We start from the raw sequence: 6,773 nt of genomic DNA, 5'->3' as shown, positions 1-6,773 counted from the left end.
TGTTGGAATTCTATGAAAGAGTCCCGGGAGCCAGGATGCATGCCAGTTTCATACGACCTGGTGGAGTGGCACAACATCTGCCTCTTGGCTTATGTCGAGATATTGATTCCTCCACACAACAATTTGCTTCTCGTATCGACGAATTAGAAGAGATGTCAACCGGCAACCGTATCTGGAAACAACGATTAGTGGATATTGGTACTGTCACTGCACAGCAAGCAAAGGATTGGGAATTCAGTGGTGTAATGTTAAGAGGTCGTGCGACATGAAGACATTGATAGCAATATGGGGGAAGTTCCCATCAGGCAACAACGGTTCTGCCCGACCCTACAAAAGCATGCATATGTTGTCAGTGAAGATTTTGTGTGAAGCCTTGGAGACGACGTACCCGGGGCTAGGGTGAGCTGAGGGGGGACAGCGTAAGTGAGCGAATGTGTGTAAGCCCAGTCAAAGATTCCTATTCTAGGCGGGGCGGGCCATCAACCTTCGAATGGTGTTGGTCCTACGGACCGTGAACGGATTCGCCTCTGGCCTCTGGGCACGTCGGAACCGCATGAGTTCACCGGGGTGGAGCACGGTCCGCCAAAATCGGCATAGGTTAGGTGCTATTGATGGAACATGGTAAGCCCATCTTTCTCCATATGAAAGTGCTGCGGGCACATAGAGATGTGGGTAGAGGAAGTCTCAAAAAGCGAAGGCCGAGCTGTAGGTCACGTGACCTGCACCGAAAAGGTGGCTGACTGGGCTTTCTCCTGGATCAAAGCAGATCAGCTCGCCAAATTCGTTGATCGAATCGGGCGCCCCGGAACGTCGAATGAAAATACGTGGTCTTTCTACAACCCTATTTATATGATAGGCCCGGCCCCTTTCCCCCTATCCCTCCCTTATGTTTAGGAGCGGGATCTGCCCAAGAACGACCTGTGGTGGTACGGAAGGTACGGACTCCGCAAGCGTCCCGCACCCTCTGAGAAAGAAACTCCTCAACCATCACAAGATAAAGAAGTATGACGCTCTGTGTCTGACTCTATTGGTCATAGTTCCTTGCTGTTGCGGCCGGTGCTCGTTTGCTGAACCACCAGATCATAAGGAAAGATGCCTCTCGGGGCATCTGAGAATGATTCGAGCCGTATGAAGGGAAACTCCCACGTACAGTTTGTTTTGGGGGGGAAGGAGCCCGACAGGGTCCCCCACTGACTTGGCCCGGGCCTAAGTGAAAGTGAAAAAGTGAAGTGGTGGGCCTACCCATCCCAACCTGGGGTATGCTGGGATTCGCGAAGAGCAGCACCTTACGATGTTCATGACCAATCGGATCTTGACGTACCAGTAGGTACCAGAGGAGATCGCTATGATCGTTACTGTATTCGTATCGAAGAGATGCGACAAAGTGTTCGGATCATTGTGCAATGTCCTAATCAAATGCCTAGTGGCATGATCAAAGCCGATGATCGTAAGCTATGTCCTCCATCACGATCTCGAATGAAACTATCCATGGAATCGTGCGCCGTGTGAAACGTAGATCATCGCCGTTCTTAACCGAGACTCAGGTTAAGCTCCGTCTCGGAACCGTCGTGGGGTTAGGAGTAAAGCATCCCGAGGTTGGCGCATCTCGTTGGGCGTGGAGAAGCATTGGGAACCCCAATATCTTTCTTCGGAGCAGTTTCTTTTCCCGTCCCCTCGCCCCGGCATAGCGCTTCGCTTCCGGTTCTTCGGAAGAATCAACTGACTTCTCCCTTCTTCATTGATCCGGGGGAAAGGGAACCGTCTACCAGTTGGGAAGCTAGACATCAAGGTTGTGGCTTGATGAGGATAACTAAGCTGACACGCCGGAGTTGGCTGCTGGCACAACAGGGTGGTGCCTTACCGCACCGCAGGCGCACGCGCGGTAGCGTTCGTGGTGGTGCTTCAGGATTCCAATGTACTGCGTCCAAGATCAGAACGAGCTTGCCGGCGGACCACTGCCGTCCCATTCTTTAGTGAGCTGGAGCGCAGCCATCTTATCCACGGAAAACGCGTCAAGCTATCGCTTCGGGTCGAAGCACTAAAAGAAAAGGACCGGGAAACGCGGCGGCATAGGAACCACGGGAACCCAGGAGGGAGAAAGACGATGTACGGGATACGGGATCCTCGTAGTAGGCTGGACCAAAATCCAGCCGAGAGAGGGCAGCCTTTAGAAGCAACAGGTTGGGAAACCAAGAGAAGGCTTCGCCTTTTCTTATCTTCTTCCCGGCACAAAAAGAGGGATTAGCATTATTGACCCCATGAGAAAGCACTAACACCTTCCTCGTTGGGGCTCCGCGCACTGGGAAAAGGCTTCCGCGACAGGAAACCGGCTACTAGTTAGGAAGTGAACATAAGGTATCAAGAGGTCCCTCACAGTCAGGTGCGATGCAATTGCCCCCTATTAGTCAAGTACCCCTCTTCCTATTTTGTTTAGGGGTTAAAATGGCTTGATGAACCCTTCCGTTCACACGCACCGGCCCCATTCACTTGCAACTCGTAGAGGCTGTAAGTAAACAGTGCCCCACTAAATTCAAAGTGACGGTGGGGTTGAAAGACGAGAGTGCCTACCTCCGAGCCGAGAGTGCCCGCCCTTTCTGTCAAGTAGGCTACTTTTTCCGGAACGCAGTCCGGAATAAGCGTTCCTGTGTATATAGATATCTTCGATGCTGTCATTTCGAAATGTCCGCTTCCTCTTTCACCTCCCAAAAAGCAAAGTTGGCTTGACGAGCGCAGATGAGGAAGCGGGAGCAATAAAACCAAGAATCTCTTTCTTTTCCAAATACTTTATTAAATTAAGATTAAGTTAAGGGGCAAAGAGAAGCGCTTTCGCTACTGAGAAAGCGAATGGTCAGCGCGAGGGTTCGACGACTTAGCCGAGCGTTAGCGAAGCGTCATTCTCATAGCGAGGCGCTTCGAGTTAGCGAAGCGCTGTAGTAGCGTCGGAGACTATGTGCTATAATGCTGAACTAAGGACGTTCCGCCTTATCTATAGAAGCAGTCAACTGAGTTCTGAACGAATGGGATCCTTGGTGGGTAATGGCTCAATCAATCTATAGATGGAAAGCCTTATGATGGGAAACTACCACGTTAGGTTTGGAGAGAGATGGGACCTGTTATAGTTTAGGGGGAGCAGATGCAAGCTTTTTCTTTCCATAGCCGGCCAAATGACTACCGGATCATCGGTCTACTCTACCTCAATTCACCATTTCGAACTTTATACAGAAGGTTTTTCCGTACCAGCTCCTTCTACCTATACCGCAGTTGAAGCACCTAAAGGTGAATTTGGTGTCTTTCTTGTCAGTAATGGGAGTAATCGTCCCTACCGTTGTAAAATAAGAGCACCTGGCTTTGCCCATTCACAAGGACTCGATTCTATGTCCAAACATCACATGCCAGCAGATGTAGTCACCATCATAGGTACTCAAGATATTGTGTTTGGAGAGGTAGATAGATAGGACGTAGTCTTGCTCGATCAGGACCCTTGCTTTATTGCGAGCCAAAACAGCTGCACCAAGAAAAATGGCTCTTTCGGCACCCTCAAGAATAGCTTGTGCGTTGGCCCAAAGAAACCCTGGGTAAAGCTCGATTAGTACAAAAAAAAAGGACCCTCCCCGGGGCGGAGGAAACGGCAACCCTACTGCATTGGAACATCGTCTCCTCACCATCTCCCTCCCCATCGTCTCCTTCTTCACTTCCCCGGAACTGCACATCAGGATTCTTCAATCCTTCTATCTGGCCTCCGTACCCGTAGTGGAGTACCTTGCTACTTTCAATATTCAAGTCATTTTCATTGTTTGTTTTTAGTTTTGTTGTGGAGAAAGAGGGCTACTTAGGAAGCAAGGTAACTCTATCACCTTCCGTCCGTCTTTTCTTGAACATTTGACTTCGCGAATCCTAGCTTTTATAAGGCTCATGCTTCTCCCTAGGATCCCATATCGAGCACCGTGCCTGCGTGCGCGGGCGCGTGTCGGAGAGCCTCACACGCGGCGCCCAGCGCGACGCCCGCCGCCGCGTCATCCTCTGAGATTGGCATCGTTATTGTCCGCCTGACCGCCTCGCGCAGTCGCGCCACGGCGCTCCTCCCACCCAGCAGCGACCAGAAAGCTCGCGCGACACCGGCCGATAGCTAGCTCGGATCAGAAGACATTGTTTGGTGCGCCATGGCGTCCATGCAGAGGAGCCGCGAGGAGCACGCGCGGTCCGCGGCGCAGAAGGCGGCCGACGAGCTCGCCGCGTCGAGGCGGGAGCGGGAGCGGGAACAGGTCCACGAGGCGGCGCCCGTCAGCCCCCGCGGCGGCGGCGGAGGCATCCTGAGCAGCGTGCAGGAGAGCGCGCGGTCCGTCATGGGCGCCGTCCGCAGCACCTTCTCCGGCGGCGGCGCCTGGCACGATGACAGCAGTGCTACCGCCGACGCGGCGGCGGGCAAGGCGGCGGCGGCGGCGATGGAGAGCGCCAAGGAGTACGCGGCGGACAAGAAGGAGGGTATGCGGCGGGCGCTCGCCGGCGACGCCGTGGGGAAGAAGGGCGAGACGGACGAGTCGGCGTGGCAGCAGGGGCAGGACGTGCGGCGGCGCGCGGCGGAGAAGGCCAAGGAGGAGGCGGCGCGCACGCACGAGCCGTCCGAGGCGGAGAAGTACTCAAAACTCTATGCTGTGTTGCGCTTAAGCACGCTTGAGCCGCTCGTGACCGCCGTTGTGCTGGATGCTTGTTGTGTTGTGCTTTTGCAGGGGCCGGGCGGCGACGGAGAACATCTACGGGAAGGCGAGGGGCGCGATGGGCGCGTTCGGGGAGAAGATGGTGATGCCGACGGACGTGGTGGAGCGGAAGCGGGCCGAGGCCGGCGGCGGCGGCGGCAGGGAGGCGGCGGCGCCGACTCCGGGAACCGGGGGCGACGATGAGTCCGAGCCTCCGAGGAGGCCGTGATGCTGCGGGTGAAGGCGGCGGACCATATGTCGGGGCAGGCGCTCAACGACGTCGGCGCCATGGGCGAAGAGGGCACCGGCATGCCACGGCGGCGCTAGGCCGGCCGCTAGCTTGTTCTTGGTGCGGAAACCCCCCTGATGGCTGATGCAGGGCGGCCCGGGTGTTGTGTTTTGAACTTCTCCACGTACCAAAATCTAATCGAAAGTTGCGCTTGTGTGCGAGGCGAGGTAGTACACTAGTACTTCGAACAATAATATACGAGCGAGTCGCCTCTGTTTATATAGCATCATACAGAACACAAGCTTGTGATCATACACAACACATGGTTTTCCATTTCCGTGAGCCGTGATCCCTGTAGTGACATGTTTATATATGGTTGATATAAAAATCGGACCTGGTTTTCACTAAAACTCGGCCATACAACAAACCTGGACGGGTGGAAACTCCCAGGATGGGGAAAAGCCCGCGGATCGAGCCAGCGTCCCGTGGATCGGGCTGGGTCTAAAATGCTCACCTCTAAAACAGAAGTCGAGCAGCGGTTTGGAGGCACCGGTGGCGGGGGTGCTGCAAGGGGGCTTTGGGGGTGCAGGATTAAGGCATAGGGGCACCGGCAGAGGAAGAAGATAAGATGTGGGAAAAAATAGAGGAGCGGATGACATACGAGCCCCACAGCTTAGAGGTGGAACTTGCTGGTAACTTGTGCTAACGGTATCAAAAATAACATCCCTCCCTCCCTTTTCAATCTTTCTAACCAAACAGAAAGCTGGAATAAATCTAACCTATTCAACCAAACACGAAGTGGGTTGAATCCAATCTAAAAAATAGGGATTGAGCCAACCTAAACCACTTGGTTTCCAAACAAACACATGCTAGATGTTGAATCGTTCCCAAACAAACACATGCTAGATGTTGAATCGTCTCATCCTTATATGACAAAAACAACACTGTTTACTCCCTTCCCGTCGTCTATTACTCCTCTACGGAGCTACCAACCATCATAATGAAAATTCAATTTTTCTACGGAGCTACCAACCATCATAATGAAAATTCAATTTTCGACAGTTTTCGTTTTTGGCGTTTTTGTTGATATTAGAAACTTCATCATCAATCACAGATGTAATGGGATCCCGCTAAAAACTCTTCATTTGATGTATGTTCCGTTCGAAAACGGACATAAGCATATAGAAGCATACAAATAAACGATCAATCCAACAAGGCCACATCATGTTGAAACATCACACGTGACGAGCAGTCAAGCACCCACCCATTTTCCTTGGGGATGTCACTCGGGTCCTAGCTTGAATCATGTCATGTGGTGCATGCCGGTGACACTAGCCCCGACGGAGAAAGCGACGTGTCTGTTCTTCCTCGAATTTTTATTTTAGTTTAACCCTTTTAAATTTAAAATTTTATAAATAACCCCGATCAAAGGAGCCCTTTTGATCACACCAAATTCTTTGGTACATGCAATGACGTGACCAATATGCCACGATGATATAAACAAAAATCGAGTACAACGTGGAGCTGATGTGGCGAGCTAGTCACGCCACACCATTTGGCATGACTAAAGGCACAATCACGTCAAACAAGATGGCGTGACCAGCTCTTTGAGCTGCTAGCTGCCTTCCTACACCTTCAAGGGCATAAACATACATATCACTTTTCCTATTTCGTTCTCCCATTTTTATTAGCTAATAACCTTCTAAATTCGCTAAACTCAACAAGTATAATCTATAGAGTGCATACTTTCCATTTTAAATGCTTGCACTCCAAAACATGGTGTGAAAATTTGGAAATCCAATTTCTAAATAGGCTAAGTGTTATTGGTTGTACCTATAGAGACCAAAATC

General features: G+C 51.9%; 1 pseudogene; it reads left to right on the top strand.

The window, feature by feature from the left end:
* The first annotated feature begins 204 nt into the window (after positions 1-204).
* On the top strand, positions 205-5,144 carry LOC117858138 (uncharacterized; annotated as a pseudogene).
* The last annotated feature ends 1,629 nt before the right edge of the window (positions 5,145-6,773 follow it).

Source organism: Setaria viridis, chromosome 5, assembly GCF_005286985.2.
Source record: "Setaria viridis chromosome 5, Setaria_viridis_v4.0, whole genome shotgun sequence".
Classification (NCBI taxonomy): Eukaryota; Viridiplantae; Streptophyta; class Magnoliopsida; order Poales; family Poaceae; genus Setaria; species Setaria viridis.
The sequence above is the reverse complement of the archived record's forward strand: the minus strand, read 5'-3'. Positions and strand labels throughout refer to the sequence as shown.